Source organism: Lissotriton helveticus, chromosome 9 (genome assembly GCF_964261635.1).
Source record: "Lissotriton helveticus chromosome 9, aLisHel1.1, whole genome shotgun sequence".
In the NCBI taxonomy this organism is placed as follows: domain Eukaryota; kingdom Metazoa; phylum Chordata; class Amphibia; order Caudata; family Salamandridae; genus Lissotriton; species Lissotriton helveticus.
In genome coordinates, this window is record NC_136070.1 from 774,563,376 (window position 1) to 774,579,844 (window position 16,469).

A 16,469-nucleotide genomic window follows, 5' to 3' on the forward strand; every position below is an offset into this window, starting at 1 on the left:
CACGCATCTCGCGTGTCGTCAGGACATTTGAAGCTGCCGTTCCTCACGCTTCTGGCGGAGAAGAGCCTGCCTGTGCCCCGGGGGTACCTGCTCCTTCCTGCTGTGCCTGAGTGGCCCTGAGTGACCTGCCTCTGCCTGCCTGTGCTGTGGGTGTGCCCCGCCTGACCTTCCTGCCGCCGGCATGGCCAATGTGCCCCCCCTGGAGCCCTTTTCCATCACCGGCACGCCACCCTCCCAAGCTTCTCGGTGGAAAAAGTGGGTGGATCGGTTGGAGACATACTTTATTGCGGCTGACATTGCTGTGGAGAGATGCCGGGCGATGCTCCTACACCTGGGAGGAGAGGCAATCCATGACATCTCCAAAGACATCACGGAAGGCGACCCGCCCCACACGTACGCCACCCTGCGTGACGCTATCACCAGGTATTTCGAACCTTTCACCAGCGCAGACTACGAACGCTTCCTGCTCCGACAAGCGCGCCAACTCCCGGAGGAGTCTGTTGATGTATTCTACGCGCGCCTTAAGAAATTGGCAAGCACGTGTACACTCCCAGACGCGGAAGACGAAATTCGCGCCCAGTTCATTCAAGGGTGCGCATCCCTGAAGCTGAGGGAGAGAGTCCTCGAAACGGACGCCATGCCCATGCGAGACATCCTCACTTTAGGACGGTCCAAAGAGCTCTCCGAAGCCCGAGCGGCCCACATGGAGCCAGATCCGGCCGTCAAGATCAAATCGGAACCAGTGTGCGCAGTCAGGACGCAACGTCCAGATAGGCGGTCGAGGCCTCAGAAGACCACTCAGCCCCATCACTCCCAGTCCACCCGGGATCAAACCTGCATGTGGTGCGGTGGTGCCACTCCGCACAAAGGAGCCTGCCCGGCTCAAGGGAAGGTCTGCAGTGCATGCGGCAAGGCCAACCATATCGCGAGTGTCTGTCTGTCATCTCAACGGAAGAAGCTCAGCGGCCCACCCAGGAGGGCGCGACAGGTGGCGCCACTCCCGGACACGTCACCCGGCAGCGACATGGACGACGACGAAGAAGATGCCGCGTCTGTCCACGTAGTGCGCATGCTCAACACCCTGACTGCCGCATCATCGTCCGAGCCGATGTGCACTGTCCAAGTCCATGACCATGCAATCAGAGCCCTCATCGACACCGGTGCGACGATAAACCTCATGGCGGCCAGCGTGTACCGGGACCTGGTGGACGCTCCCGCCCTTCACCCCACCAGAGTGCAGGTGTTTGCCTACGGGACTCGGCGCCCCCTACGCCTGTGCGGGGTATTCAGAACTACCATATCCCACGACGCCAGGCAATTGCAGACAAAAGTCTACGTGTCCCAAGAAGGGTCAGGGTTCCTCCTTGGCTGCAAGACGGCACGTGAACTCGGACTCATACACTTTGCCCTTACCGTACAAGCTCAAGGCCTGGATCATCTGGTCACTGAACACTCCTCGCTGTTCGAGGGCATCGGATGCCTCCGTGGGCCTCCTGTCCAGCTCCACATTGACCAGTCCGTAGCCCCTGTAGCTCTCCGACACAGGCGGATCGCGTTCCACCTCCGACCCAAGGTAGAAGCCGAGCTGAGAATGCTGGAGCAAGCAGGAATCATCGAACGTGTGACCGGGCCCACCCCGTGGGTGTCCCCCATCGTGGTGGCGAAAAAACCGAAGCAGCCCGATGCGGTACGGATTTGTGTGGACATGCGACTCCCCAACCTGGCCATCAAGAGGGAACGTCACCTAACGCCGACCATTGACGACATCATCGGGGAGCTCGCAGGGTCCAAGTGGTTCTCCAAAATGGACCTGAGATCAGGATACCACCAGATCCCGCTTCACCCAGACTCGCGTCCAATCACAACGTTCTCTACCCATGCCGGCCTGTGGAGGTACACGAGGCTCAATTTCGGCATCTCAAGCGCCGCCGAAGTGTTTCAGAATATTATCCACAATGTCCTTCAAGGTCTCGTCGGGGTGCTAAACGTAAGTAACGACATCCTGGTGCATGCCCCGACGTTGGATGAACACATCCGGCGCGTCCAAGCAGTGTTCGACCGCCTAAAGGAGAGAGGGCTGACTCTTCACAAAGACAAGTGCGAGTTCCTGCGAAGAGACATAAGCTTCTTCGGGTACAAGTTCTCCGACCAAGGAGTAGGCCCGGACCCGGAGAAGGTCCAAGACATCCACAACGCGCCCGCACCCACCTCAGTGACCGCAGTCCGCAGTTTCTTAGGCATGGTGACCTACTGCGGGCGTTTCCTAAAGGACCTGTCCGACCTAACTAGACCACTCCGGTATCTCACGAAATCCAACACCGCCTGGACTTGGGGTCCCGACCAACAGGAGTCATTCGAGAACACAAAAGCAGCTCTCTCAGCCGACACGACGCTGGTGTACTTCAACCCTCAGAACGAATCACAACTGCTTGTGGACGCCAGCCCCACGGGCCTGGGCGCCGTCCTATCACAGCGTCAACCATGCGGGGAGTGGGCCCCCGTTGCATACGCCAGCCGCACCCTCACACCCACCGAACAACGCTACTCCCAAATAGAGCGGGAAGCCATTGCAATCCTGTGGGGGTGCCGCCATTTTCACATTTACCTCTATGGACACCCCTTTTCAGTCGTGACTGATCACAAGCCCCTAATACCACTCTTCCAAGGCTCGTCCTCTCGCCCTCCACCACGGATCGAGAAGTGGGTGCTGCAGTTGCAGGAGTTCCAATTCACAGTGGAGTACCGGCCCGGCTCGCGCAACCCTGCGGACTACTTATCGAGGCACGCCCGACCTGTCTCTGATGCAGAAGCAGCTGAAGCAGCAGACACCGAGGAGTACGTCCGACTGATCGTCAAAAGGTCAAGACCACGTCCCATGTCTCTAGACGAGGTGTCAAGTGCCACCAAAGACGATGACTGCCTCCAGATCGCGATCCATGCCATAGAGAGCGGAGACTGGAAGGCGCTCCAGAGCCCGGCATCAGTCCGCACCTCGGATGCCCAAGCCATCTTGAAGGCCTTGTATCAAGTCCGACACGAACTGTCTGTCTCCGCAGAGGGGTGCCTCCTGCGTGGCCCTCGCCTAGTGCTGCCCAGCAGTTTGACCCAACAAGCCGCGGTCCTGGCACACGGATCGCACCAAGGAATCGTCAAATCCAAGAACAGGCTCCGGAGCAAGGTGTGGTTTCCAGGGCTAGACAAAGCGGTGGAAGAAGTGATCCACAGGTGTCCAGTGTGTCTAGCGACGAGCCTCCCGAACCCTCCGGCGCCAATAGTGACCGAGGAAGGCCCCACGTCCCCGTGGGTGAAGGTGAGCGCGGATTTCGGTAGCCTCCCTGGAGGCAAGTACATGCTCGTAGTGGTGGATGACTTCTCCCGATTCCCGGAAGTAGAGATCGTGTCGTCAACCGCAACGTGGGAAGTGATACCGAAATTCGAAAAGATACTGGCCACCCATGGGCTCGTGAAAGAAATCCGCACCGACAACGGGCCCCCCTTTAACGGCAGCGAGTTCACGGAATACCTCCAAGGCCAAGGTATCAAACACAGACGGATTACGCCCCGGTGGCCTCAGGCTAATGGAGAGGTCGAACGCCTAATGAGGACTTTGAACAAGACCATACAAATTGCAGTCGCCGACGGCCAATGTCTGGAATTAGCAATCTACCAGTTCCTCAGAGAATACCGTTTGACCCCACATTGCACAACAGGAGTCTCTCCGAGCCGACTCTCCTTCAACAGAGTCGTAGTAGACACCATCCCGCACCACCCGGCGTGGGAACACGCCCCTCACCCAAAGAACCGGTCCATGGAGCAGCGCACCAAAACCAATCAAGAGGCGTCCCGACGAAGGCGAGCAATGGACAGTCCAATACAAGTCGGAGATAAAGTTCTAGTAAAAGACCGTCACCCCGGAGGAAAGTTCCGCATGCCTTTTGAACTAGACCCATGGACTGTGATGGAAGTAAATGGGACCATGATCACAGCTACCAGACACGGCGAGTCTGTCACTAGAAATGTTTCATTTTTCAAGCAAGTGCCCGAGGAGAACATAGACTGTGACCAGGATGAATGGTACCCGGCCCCTCCTCATCGGCCCTCAAATTCCGTGGAAACCAACACTGCAGCCAACCGAGCAGAGGACAATGCCCCGAGCATCCAGGTCACAGAGAGACCCGTGGAGAATCCCACTGCTCAGGAACCCAGCAACTTGGAAGAACCACCTGCAGCCACAGGGGAAAGTCGAAGCCAGACGAGATACAGCCTACGTCCGTGCCCAAAGCCTTCCCAGAGATATCGTGACTTTGTGGCACAGTGCTGGCGTTGAAGTGATCGAGATGGCTGACCCCGCCGAGAACTGAAGTAAGACTGTTCTGTTTTTGTAGTTAAATTGTTATAGCATGTTGCAGGTTAATCAGAGACTGAACCAGAGACATTTTGTAAACTATCGCAGGGATGTTGCCGTTCCCTGACTACAACATGGTCACCGACCAGAGGGACTTTGAGAGATAGACTTTGAGCATTTGAATGTTTCGTATATTCCTGTTTTTCATCCCTAGGTAAAGGAGGAATGTAGTGTTGCTGCCAGTGGGGCGTACCACTGCAGCACACGCCCCCTCCCAATGACTCGTGTGTGTTTCCCTCTGAGGCGTGCAGAGTGTTGGTATCCCCCTTACGTGAGCGCGGTTAGCGCCACTGAGTAAATAAATAGCCCAGGGCTCTGGGCGTGGTCAGTAAGCAACTAACCACCACCTGAAGCACATGTGTCCTAGCGTGTTGATTCTGCAGGCCCATACTGGGACACTACAGTCCCTGCGACAGCAGCTAGAATAAAGATAGTAAAGAAAATAATGCGCACAGACTGTAGAAAAAACAGACCGTGTAACAACACAAGTAAAAAGTCCAGTCCTCATGGGAGGTTACAAATGCAGACAAGGAGGATCTAAGGAGGGACTACTAAGCCTATTCATGAATCAAAGCAACCATTTAGAAAGGACAGTAACAGGAGCCAATTTAAAAGATGGGAGGGAAAATGGGCAGAGCTTCAAGTCCATACCTGAATACAGCATGCCTTGCAGAGCAACGCATGCGTTGCCCAGACTCGACCTAAAAAACAGTTGTGTGCTGTGGATGTTATTGAATACTAGGGTGAGCAGCATGTGAAATCTACAGTGTCTCCATGGCAACGCTAGTGATTTTGTCAAGGGACAAAAATGCACACTGGGGGTTATGTCGCCAGTGAACTATTGCAATAGTTCAACGTACTCAAAACCAGTGCGCTGAACAGGGACTGCGCCAACTGCAGAGAGGTGTGTTGGGAAGTTTTTATTTTTTCTGTAGTAGGTTTATTAAAAAGACACACAAAAACAGTGTGTAAAGAATAAGGACTCTCCAATACAATCTCAATACAGTGATCAAAGCAGAATAACAGCATCCACAAACAAGCATTGGCATTGCCAATAGGTCTCTCTTGTGGGACCTTATAAGTATTTAGTTTTGCAGCACAATATCCGATTATGCAACAAGGATATTGTGCTGCAAAACTAAATACGTATAAGGTCCCACAAGCGAGACCTATTGGCAATGCCAATGCTTGTTCTCCACAGCTGCAGATTAGCTCAGACTTTCCGGAAGAGGACAGCCGAGAGAGACGGTCAGTGTCACGACGCAGTTCAAAAATATCCACAATTCAGTGAACTTGAAGGGCCGTGTGTGTCGCTGCTTCGACAACGACGAGTAGCTTCTAGGGCCACTGTGTGTCTCTGCAATGAAAAAGGAAGCCTTGTTCAACAAAAGGGAAAGTCTGTTGTGTCCGTGTTGGAGCCTGCGCGGGTTCACGTTTCCGGTCGGGACGCCACTGCATTCGGAGCAGGTCTGTGACAAGAATGCTCCCTTTGTCTGTCGCCACTAATCTGCAAGTGATAGCATTCGCTAGCAGAGGCATGTGTATTTACATCATGAGACGTGCTATTTGACAAAGTGCTTTGTAGTCGGCGCACCTTCCATGCAGAGCGCCACGCTGTGTTGTTTTGCTGAGAAGCTTTCATTAGCTGTAATTGGCTGTCGAAGTAAACCAGACACTTTTATTTTATGAGTTCTCTCGCTGAGTTGTATATTGAAGTAAAACACAGGAAGAGTTACAGGAAGGGAGCATTTGACTGTGACATGTGATAGGCATGAAAAAAAACACACCTTATGAATTATTAATAAACAACAAAGTATGTAAAAGTTTCTAACCCGAAGACAAGATGTTGGTAATTTAAAAACGAACAACCGCAATAGGGGGTACGAGGGAGTTTTCTCACGACTGCAACAGCCTTGAAAGAAAAAAAAACATCCATGTGGCAAGCGCCTCGGTGGGTCATGAGGGCCGTCGGAGCGCGCTATGCTCTCCTTCTGTCATACTACGTGCGTTTATGGAGACATATGTAAAGCTAACCCTATGCGGAGCCTCTGGCGCGATAGGTCACTCAGTTGAGGGAAAACCAGGAGTTTTGAAAACTTGCAGTTCTTGCACTAATGAGGGAACACGGCCTGGGGGAAGCTGGCTGGGGAGGGGGAGGAGAAATCCAATTAGGGGAGGAGAAGCCGAGAAGCCGCAGAGCGCACGCTGGGCGAAGCCCTTTGATGTGCTCTGCGGCAAGATGCAATTAGGAGGGAGGGAGGCTGATGCGCGTTCATGTTTGAACACGTGGTTCACATGAACTTCATGAAAACGCCAGCAAAAAGCTGGTGGTTTCATGAAGTTTTCGCCGCTTGAATTCTTGCTCCGCTCGATGCGCATGCGCGCATCGATAGGTCGCGAGACCTAAAAATATCAACTATAAGAGAAAATCAGAATAAGAATTAATGCTGTATGCTTATTCCAGGTGGCCAGAACACAAGGACTGGGCCAATGAAGAAACGTAGAACAAAAATCGAAATCCTTCCACTGCTTAAACAATTACAGAGATGCTTCCGGACGTACAAAAAAGTGTGTCTTGCCACCATGTCATATCCGCAATTTGCAAGAAATACTAGCAATATACCCCAAGAAAGAAAGTATTTAAAGGTTTGTAAAGTTTAGTTTCCTCTACAGTGGGATCACACTTGGATCTGAAAAAACATGGATGTTGCCACCACTAAAGGGCACAATTTTCTTTCTGGTGCAGCTCCTATTATGAGGTCTTTGTGGCAAAGATGAACTAGCGCTATCATTAGTGTCCGCAGTGCCAATACCTTACCAGCAGGCTTTCTCATTGCTAGTGTAGCGATTCTCCATACCTTAGAATTCACAGCAGAAGCCACATCAGTCACCTTCTTCCACTGGAAGCGCTGCCCCATTAAAATAAATTCTGTCATTGGTCAATGGTTCTGCATTAAGAATTTCCATCCAAAAGGTTCATGCACCATTTTCTAAAAAGTTCAACTTTGTTTTCTAAGTGCACTATTAATGTCACAGCACAATCTAAAAATGTTTACATCTCTCAAATTCACCTGAAATCTGATGCCCAACAAAGCCACAGCAGACTAGGTATGTAAGATGCCCCCTTCTATTCCATCAATTACTTTCTCCCTGAAGGACGAAGACTGACACCCAGCATTAGGAAGGGGGCTGGAGTGTTATGTACTGAGCTCAGCTGAGCGGCGTCCCTGCTGCCGGGGCTTTTTCTCCCAGCTTTATCCCCAGTTGTACCCCCAACCCTTATTTTGGGCAGGGAGTATTCAGTTAAGAGTGCTGAGTGAGAGCAAAGGTGGGCAGACTGCGTGGCTGGTAGAGAAGGAGTACTTGGCTTCCCCAACTACGGGGCTGATCGGTCCCAGACTCTCCTGCCCTTTGACGCCCCTTAGACAACTGAGAGCAGTCTGATAGGAAACGTCTCAGCAGGCTTCCTTGCCAGCAGAGCTCCTTCGAGCCTTTCAGCCACTTCAAAAAGCCACTCCATAATGCCTCAGATGCCGCAACTGCTATTATGACGTCATGTGCCCCCACACAGTTCTGTGGACACAGCTCTGAGGACAGACGTATTGTAAGGAGAGAGGATGTATGACATTACAACGCATGCTTTTACCACGCATGCCTTTATAACGCGGTATTTACAACAAATACCTTTACAACGCATAGTGCTTTGGGGCGCTGGATAGTGAATAGTTTAATTTACTATTCCAACTCCAGTCCCCGTGGATAGTAGGGAAGGTGTTGGATAGTAAATTAAATCTATTCCCTATCCTAGTGCGCCCCCCAGCGCAATGCGTTGTAATGGTTTGCATTGTAAAAATTGCGTCGTAAAGGCACTGCGTGATAAAAGTTGCGTTGTAAAGGATGTTTCCCAAGGAGAGAAGGTGTAGAGTATAGGTTGGCATTAGTATCAGTATTTCTTCTATGTTGTTTAATACATATTCTGTCACGCGAATACATGATCTCTGGCATGCACTTTTGAAGAGAATGTTTCTCTTCAAAAGTGCATCGCTCGAGAGGTTACTGGCGCTTTCATGTTTAACTGTATTCTCATGAGATTGTGCTGTTGGTCTTCCATGCATGCAGACGTGCTCCTGTATCTTGCTGTTACTTGCTCATTAAACTTTAAGGATTATTTCAACTACCTCGAATCAACAGGATCTTTATTTATACAAAGCTACAGCTTTACATTTGGCGACGAAGGAGAAAAGCGGCATTTTTCGGCATTTTACCAAATTGTACATCTGCACCTTTAAAACGGATTTAAAAGGAGATGATCAACATACCGGATTACTTTTCCCTGCGCTGCGCTGCACCGTTGAAAGAAACCCGGATACTCTTAGGCAAAGGACGGCCTTTTTATACATTTTTAAGTATTTCCTGGGTTTCTGGCATTACGATTGGTCTTTGCATGAGTCACTTATGACGCGAGTGGTAGCGTCATACTAAGTGAGCAAGCCAACGTCATCGCGCTCAATCACGCTACGGCCGCCATTTTGAAAATCCATAACAACCTCGTTTCTTAGCAACAGAAACAAAATCGGCACATTTTAACATTACAGTTTGTTTTACATTCATTGCGCAACAGGAAAAAGGTATTTGCCTATTTTATTCTACGTATTTTATGGAAAGAAATTAGTTTTCTTTGAAGTTTAAAAGTTTAAAAGATACTTTATTTTGAAATATTATTCAGTGTATTTTGAACATGGCTACAAATCAACAAATAGTCTACTTGGATAATTTTCTACCTACTCCAGGAAAACTCAAAGAGGCATGGAAGTTATGGTTTAAAATTTTTGAAAACTATTTAATTGCAATTGGAGCAGATGAATATTCTCATAAAAGAAAACTTGCAATTTTGTATAGTCATTTGGGTACTGCTGGAAGGGAAATTTTCAACAATCTTCCAGTTTTACAACCTCCATCTGGTAATGAAGAAGGATGGAACGAATTTACAGGGGCAGTTTTAAGTCTAAACAATTTTTTTTTAGAAGAACCTAGTGTTATGATGGAACGTTTTACTTTTATGAAAAGAAAATAAGAGCAACACGAGTTTGTTGAGGAATTCATATCTGCTCTAAGGAATTTAGCAGCAGAATGCACTTTTGGTCCATATTTGGATACTGTTCTACGTGACCAATTTGTTTACAAATGTTTTCACAAGAAAATTCAAGAGAGAATACTTAGTTGTCGTGATCCATCATTAAGTGAAGTTATAGATATGGCAAAACGTGTGGAAAGGTCTATAGTTTCTTCCAGATGCATTTCTGATGGCAATTTATCACGTTCTGATAATGAGATAAATATTAATGCCTTATTAACGAAGAACAAAACTGTGAAGCCTTTTCAGAAAAAGTTAAATGCATATTGTTTTAGATGTGGCTCTAAAACTCATCTCAGCAATAGTCCTATTTGTCCAGCTTTGGGTAAAAAATGTACCTTTTGCAACAAATTTGGTCATTTTAGCATAGTTTGTAGAAATAGAAAATCAGTTAATGTTAACATGCTATCCACATTTGAAAATGATAATGTTGATATTTCTGATGTTACTATGTCTTCTCTTGAGTCGAATTTACATGATGTTCACATCAATACTGTTGATAATTCAAATAAGAAAATATTGTCTATTGATTTAGTGGAGACGTCAATAGACAATATTCGCGTTAACCCCTTCGATGCTGATGACGGAGCGGTTCCATCATCAGCATCGGTTGAGCTGTGCTGATGACGGAACCGCTCCGTCATCAGTACAGCCCTGGGGGGGAGCGCTGGCGCTCCCCCCCTGGGGCATCGATCGTGGTGCTTTGTCCTGGGGTGGCAGCGGAAGACTTTCCGCTGCCACCCCCTGGCCCCCCCACACTTCCTGGTGACATCAGCGCGCACAGCGCGCGCCGTCATCAGGAAGCGCTGGATGCGCTGGAATCAATTTCATTCCAGCGCGTCCAGCACAGAGGTGGGTGTTCGGTGCTCCGGTGGGGCGGGGGGGACCGTTTTTCGGTGCCTTGAGGCAACGGGGGGGGGGAAACTGTGTTTCCTCTCCCCTGATGTCCCAATGCACGGCATTCCTGGTGCACGATCGCGCACAGCGTCGCGATCGTGCACCAGGAATGCCCCACTAGACACCAGGGAATGTTTGTTTTGGGCAAATTGTGTTGAGGAAGCGACCCCTTGTGCAAGGGTCGCTTCCTTTGGCTGGCATATATATTTTCAGACTTTTCTGCCCCCCCTGGGGCAGATCGGCCGTTTTTTGGCCAATCTGCACCCAGGGAGGGCAGAAAAGCCCACTAGTCACTAGGGATTTGGTTAGATTTGAAAAGGAAGCGACCCCTTGGGGAAGGGTCACTTCCTAGTGGCCCTAATTTTTTTTTAGACTTTTCTGCCCCCCCTGGGGGCAGATCGGCCGTTTTTTGGGCCGCATCTGGACCCAGGGGGGGCAGAAAATACCACTAGACACCAGGGATTGAATCATATTTATAAAGGAAGCGACCCCTTGGGCAAGGGTTGCTTCCTTAGGGGGATAAAATATTTTTCAGACTTTTCTGCCCCCCCGGGGCAGTTCGGCTGTTTTTTTGGCCGATCTGCACCCGGGGGGGGGGGGCAGAAAAGCCCACTAGTCACCAGGGATTTGTTTACAATTGAAAAGGAAGCGACCCCTTGGGGAAGGGTCACTTCCTAGTGGCCCTTATTTTTTTTAGACTTGTCTGCCCCCCCTGGGGGCAGATCAACTGTTTGTTGGGGCACATCTGGACCCAGGGGGGTAGAAAAGCCCACTAGACACCTTGGATTTTATTATATTTATAAAGGAAGCGACCCCTTGGGCAAGGGCCGCTTCCAGGGGGCATTATAAATATTGTAGACTGTTCTGCCCCCCCCCCTGGGAGCAGATCGGCTGTTTTTTTTACCGTTTCTGGACCCAGGGGGGGATAGAAAAGCCCACTAGACTCCAGTTTTTTTTTTTATAGGGAGCGACCCCTTGGCCAAGGGTTGCTTCCTTGGGCCCATTTGTTTTCTAAAGTATGTTCTGCCGTGTCTTTATTTGGCCTCTCTGCCCTCCGTAGGGTTGCTTCCAGGGGCCCCACGTTTTTAATGATTTATAATCTTCCCCCCTTGGGGACAGACACCCCATTTGTGACATACCTTGTGACATAGCCTGTTGTAATGTGTGTTGTTTTTGTTTCTTCTAATGTGTATTGTTTTTTTTTCTCTTTAGATTGTTGCAGTGTGCGGTTCCGTTACTGGTGGTTCTATTGTTCTGCTGTTTCTGTAGTTGCATGTGTTTGGTAAGAGACCTCTTTTTTGTTCAATTGTAATGCAATTGTTTATTTTGCAAAGTGTGTAGTAATACGAGTATGTTTGGTTTCTGTTTGTTGTGATTGTAAAACATGTTTTGCTTTTGTTTTTGATGTGTCCTTCTGTAGATGTAAGTTTTTTTTTTCTTCTTTCTAGTGGGATATCATTGCCTATTTGCTGTGTCTTGGCAGAGTAGGTGCTGGTGAGTGTAGTTGTGTCTTGTAAGTGAATTGTCTATTTTTTCTAAATATTGTTTTTTGTGAAAAAGGCTTACATTTTTTATCTTACTTTGCGCAGTGTTGGGGTTGTTGAGTTGTTTGTGCAGACTCCTTTATTTGTAAGGATAATGGCTAGCCGCCGGATTACTGCTCAGCAAGTTGTTGGAATGCTTTTTGATTCTTCCTCTGACCATGGTCCAGAGACTGACTCTGATTCTGAGCCAGAGGTGGGAGATGAAGATTCCGGCAGTGAGTTTTCTCTACACATGGCTTCATCTGATGATGAAGACACTCTGAGTGCTGATGAAGCTACTTTTGGTGTGGATGATGTGCCTGTGGTTGCGGAGGACATTGCTGTGCCAATAGTGCGGCAAGAGACATCTGGGCTGCAGCCTGGGGCAGCTCGACTTCCAGCTGGTGTAGTGAGACAAGAGGCAGCTGGGCGGCAGCCTGCGGCTGCAAGACTTGACGATGAAAGTTCTGACCTCTGGGTTGCACCAGGCATGGTGCAGCCGGCATTGCCTGAATTTACTGGTGTTCCAGGGTGTAGGGTGAACACTGAAAACCTTTTGCCTATTGATTTTTTCAAGTTGTTTATGGATGATGTGTTTTTGGCAGAGATTGTAGAGCAGACTAATTTGTATGCTGAAAATTTTTTGAGGGTGAACAGTGCCAGCCTTAAGCCCCACGCTAGGGCTACCCGGGGGACTCCCACAAATTTGGAGGAGATGACAAATTTTTTGGGTTTAACTTTTTTGATGGGCTTGCTTAGGAAACCATCAATGGCTTCATATTGGTCTACTAGTCCCTTGATGGCAACAGCTATATTTCCGGCAGTCATGAGTCGTGATAGGTATTTGCTTCTGCTTCGGATGATGCATTTTGTTGACAATAGTCTTGCTTTGCCACGAGATCACCCTGATTGTGACCGTGTTTTCAAGATTCGGCCTGTGATTGATCATTTTGTTGATCGATTTTCTGAGATCTTTTATCCTGGGAAAGAAATTGCAGTGGATGAGTCTTTGCTGTTGTTCAAGGGCCGCTTGGTATTTCGGCAATACATTCCTAGTAAGAGGGCACGCTATGGAATCAAACTGTATATGCTGTGTGACAGTGAGACTGGATATGTCTCTAATTTCAGGGTGTACACTGGTAAGGAATCCAGGATTAACCCCCCTGGTTGTCCGTCGACTTTTGGAGTGACTGAGAAAATTGTGTGGGAACTTGGTCGTGGATTTTTTAACAAAGGCCATCATTTGTATGTCGATAACTTCTACACTGGTGTGCGGTTGTTCAGGGAATTGGCCAAAGTGGACACTGTTGCTTGTGGCACAATCCGCTCAAACCGTAAAGGTTTCCCAAAAGAACTTGTTTGTTGAAAGCTTGCTCGGGGACAGTGCAGTGCATTGCGTTGTGAGGAGCTTCTAGCTGTGAAGTTTTCAGACAGGAGAGATGTCTACATGTTGACTACAATACATGATGAAAGCACTGAACCGGTGCCTGTTTGGGGTCAGGTTGCAGAAGTGCGCAAACCTGTGTGCATAATGCACTACAATAAGTACATGGGTGGTGTTGACAGAGTAGATCAGAGGTTGGAACCGTATGCTGCTCTTTGTAAGGCTTACATTTGGTACAAGAAGTTGGCTATCCATCTTTTCCACTTGGCAACCTTTAATGCTTTTGTTGTGTTCCAGAAATCTTGTCCCCAGTCAAAGATGACTTTTGTAAAGTTTCAGGAGTCTGTAATAGGCAGCCTTGTTTTAGTGGAACAGGCAAGTGTTGCTAGAGTTGGAGTGGTGGAGGATGTTGCCAGATTGAAAGATCGTCACTTTCCTGATACAATTCCTCCTACAATCTCAAAAGACTTTCCCAGTTGGAGATGTAGAGTCTGTTGGCGAAGAGGTTTGCGGAAGGAGGTTCGTATGTACTGCCCCGACTGCCCTTCAAACCCCGGGCTGTGTGTACCTGCTTGTTTTAGATTGTACCACACGCAAAATAATTTTTGGGAGTATCAATGAGTGGTAAAGTGAACTGGTTGGTCTTATTGTTCAGTTTCAATGTTTGCATTTGTGTAGTCTTTTTAGATTTAGTTGTTGAGTTAGTAGATTTGTATCAATTTCCAATTTATTTTTGTTTTTGTTTTATTTAAAAAAAAACTAAAGTATGATGTTGATTTGCGTGTAGTGTCCATTGTCTGACGGTGTGCATGGTTTGGCGCTTGGCTGCCGGTGTCTGGGACTGGTGCTTGTCTGGCGGTGTCTGTGGACTGGTGCTTGGCTGGCGGTGTGCGTGGTCTGGTGTTTGGTTGGCGGTGTGCATGCTCTTGCGCTTGCCTGGTGTTGTGTTTGGATTTGTCCTTGGCTGGTGGTGTGCGTGGACTGGTGCTTGGCTGGTGGTGTGTGTAAAGTGGCGCTTGGCTGGTGGTGTGCGTGGAGTGATACTTGGGTGTCTGTGCACGGAGTGGTGCTTGTCTGGCGGTGTGTGTGGAGTTGCGCTTGGCTGGTGGTGTGTGTTGAGTGGCGCTTGGCTGGTGGTGTGTGTGGAGTGGCGCTTGGCTGGTGGTGTGCGTGGAGTGGGACTTGGCTGTCTGTGCACGGAGTGGCGCTTGGCTTGCGGTGTGCGTGGAGTGGTGCTTGGCTGGTGGTGTGTGTGGAGTGGTACTTGGCTGTCAGTGTGCGCTGAGTGGTATTTGGCTGGCGGTGTGCATGGTCTGGTGCTTGGATGGTGGTGTGCGTGGAGTGGCGCTTGGCTGGCGGTATGTGTGGAGTGGCCCTTGGCTGGATGGTGTGTGTGGAGTGGTACTTGGCTGTTTGTGCGTGGAGTGGTGCTTGGCTGGCGGTGTGTGTGGAGTGGCGCTTGGCTTGCAGTGTGCGTGGAGTGGTGTTGGCTGGTGGTGTGTGTGGAGTGGTACTTGGCTGTCGGTGTGCGCTGAGTGGTGTTTGGCTGGCGGTGCGCATGGTCTGGTGTTTGGATGGTGGTGTGGGTGGACTGGCGCTCGACTGGTGGTGTGTGATTAGTTATTTTCTGTTGTTCACTACACACACTGCTAGTTGAGTGACACTCCACGCAGTCCATCATTTTGTGTTGTTACAATGTCAGAAATGTGGACGTGTGAAAGTGATGGGCCCTTGAATGGCGCTGTCTGCTGGTGTGAGTGTTGAAATGTGATGGGTCCACGGCTGGCGGTGTGAATGTTTTGTATGTGTCACACGTACGAAAGGTGTATGAATGGCCTGTAAAGAGGTTGGTGCCTTGACGTGGCTTTACAGCTCACGAGCTGTGAGTCAGTGGTTCAGTTTATCATACTTTCAATTATACGCAGTGTATTTCATTTTTGTGAAATTACTTGCGAATACAATTGTATGTACTGAATCATCACTAACCCTCGTGCCAAATCCAACCAGTATGTGTGTGTGCTTGCGGAATAGATGGCTGTGCAGTAATATTTGTCTTTTATCTCTTTCTGAAGTAGGGTGTACCTTGTCCCTTATTGTGATTGTTGTAATGTGTCGCTGTTCCTTCCGGATGGTGTCAATGGTATGGTTTGTATCAGGTATGAAAGGTGCGTGAATGGCCTGTAAAACGGTTGGTGCCTTGTCGTGGTTTTACAGCTCACGAGTTGTGAGTCACTGGTTCGGTTTTTATGCATTTATTTATTGACAAAGCATTTCATTTTTTGAAATATCTTGTTAATAATATTTTATGTACTGAACCATCACTCGCCCTCGTGCCAAATCCAACCTGTATGTGTGTGTCTTTGAGGAATAGATAGCCGTGCTTGAATGTTTGACTTTTGAGTAACTCTATTAAGGTGTACATTATAGCTATAAATAACTTACTAAATTTAGATATTATTGTTAAACCATGAAAGTATATGGTCATGTCTTTCTGGTGAATTCTATTGTTGATTTTTATCCACAATCTCCTGCAAACTTGAAATTGTCTGTCACAATTTCCATGTAATATTGTCCCTTGAATCGCACGCTCTCAAATTGAAAACTTAATTCTCCACCGTACGATTTGGACCTTTTCCTGTTGCAGCCACTATGACATTGTCACCATTGTCAAATCCACCAGCTTTTGCAAGAGGGGTTATCTGGGTTTTTGGCCCCGTGCTAGACGGCCATCTAGGGAAACCTACCAAACCCACACATTTCTGAAAAGTAGACACCCGGGGGCTTCCAAGGAGGTATGGCTTGCGTGGATCCTCCAACGTTCCTTTACCCAGAATCCCTTGCAAACCTCAATTCTAGCTGAAAAAAATCAGTTTTTTTGTACTTTTTGTGTGTGGGAAAGCGTGGCATCACTGGGCTTACACAAATTACCTCCCACCCAGCGTTCCCCAAGGTCTCCCGATAAAAATGGTACCTCACTTGCGTGGGTAGGCATAGTGGCTGCAACAGGAAAAGGCCCAATTCGTACGGTGGAGACTTAAAAATTACCTTTAGCAAAACTATCTTATTTTTTGAGCGGGTCACCTGAGCTTTTGGCCCGGGGCTCAGTGGCCATCTTTGGAAACTACC